This window comes from Diuraphis noxia, unplaced genomic scaffold, assembly GCF_037042655.1.
Source record: "Diuraphis noxia isolate RWA-SAM2 unplaced genomic scaffold, SU_Dnox_SAM2 contig0001, whole genome shotgun sequence".
Lineage (NCBI taxonomy): Eukaryota > Metazoa > Arthropoda > Insecta > Hemiptera > Aphididae > Diuraphis > Diuraphis noxia.
The window spans coordinates 48,982,483-48,983,995 of record NW_028301711.1 but is presented as its reverse complement, the minus strand read 5'-3'; the positions used below and the strand labels follow the sequence as shown (position 1 = coordinate 48,983,995).

Genomic DNA, 1,513 nt, shown 5'->3' with positions numbered 1-1,513 from the left:
CAAGCATTTGAAGTTCAAATATTGACTAAATACGTAAAAATTACTAAAATTCGCAAATTATTTTAAGCTAATACAAAATTTTCTTTTTAAATCAAAGATTTGAAAATTTTGAATTATCTATAATATATCCTAGACTGACAAATCATCTCCGTTCAGAATCGTTTTTCGTATAGATACAATGATACCTATCATTGCATTCAAATCTAACCTACCCTAGTCATAGGCCCACCCCACCACCTAACAGTGGCGCCGAAGTGTTTAAAAAATACTATGAAATCGTACATTCAGAGGCCCCTCTGGGGCCTGCCCCCCACCTTAAGTTTTTCACAACCTAACCAAAACCAGGCCCCAGTACCTCTTGGTGGGCCCCCAGCTATTAAATCTACTATGACATATGTCATTGATAAATTAGGTGATCGGCGCCACTGCCACCTAATGTACAGCAGAGCGACATCCACTTATCCGTTTTTTTTTATTGAAATAGACAATTGGTGTATATTATTCGAAAAATGTTATTTTCTATTAACTTGTAAAACATACTTTGTAAATATGTGTTAATTTTTTCATAATCTCCATATTTTTTTCACTCGATAGGTACTTAAAGTTGTCAATAGCCTTGATTTGAAATGAACTGTAATTATTGAACTAGTAACATACGTTCATTTTCACAACGATCACCACGAGCCCGGATAGCTCAGTCGGTAGAGCATTAGGCTTTTAACCTAAGGGTCCAGGGTTCGAGTCCCTGTCCGGGCGAACTTTTTGCCATTTTTTTTCTTTTTTTAATATATATTAATTTTTTATTAGTACCCAAAATATTCCCATAAAAACAGAAAGTTTATTTAATTTTAAACGATTATTGTTATTCTTGTTTTAAAATATTACACATTCCTGAAGTAATGAGAATGATATTTTTATTGCATCGTTGCAGTGCGTGCACAAGCGTTACACGCAATTGAAAATATTGCGTAACATAAAGAAATCACGCATATAATAAATTATAATATTTATCATAAAAGGAAACGTATTTTAAAATGTTATCAGTTTTTATTTTCGAAGGAGTCTAGTAAAAGATGAGATATATTACTTGATGAATTTTGAATTTTTTTTTGGAACTTCTTAAATGATTTAGTGGTGCCGAACTATATTTTAAAAGGGGGGGGGGGAAGTAAAAAGTTATATGGACCACCACTCTTCTCAGATGAAAATGTATTTCAATAAAATGCAAATCTAAATAATTAAACATTTTGCATTTCCTCGCTCTTTTTTCATTGTTCTCAATTTCTCACAATATTATACATTTTCTTAATTTTAAATCGTTTTTTCTGATATTTTCTGTTATTTTTGTTTATTTAATCAAATTTTTATACATAATCTTCGGTTAAGTAAACAAATGAAGGATTACGGACGGAGAACTGTGGTCAATGTATATGTAATTAATACTCATATTGATAATAATTTAGAACGAACGCGAATATATTATATCAGGTTACACAGTTTGTTGTTATACTAA

General features: G+C 31.1%; 1 non-coding gene across 1 annotated transcript; it reads left to right on the top strand.

Annotated features, from left to right (window-relative positions):
* Positions 1-683: 683 nt before the first annotated feature.
* On the top strand, positions 684-756 carry TRNAK-UUU (transfer RNA lysine (anticodon UUU)). The gene has a single exon. It is a non-coding gene; the product is annotated as a tRNA-Lys (tRNA).
* Positions 757-1,513: the final 757 nt, after the last annotated feature.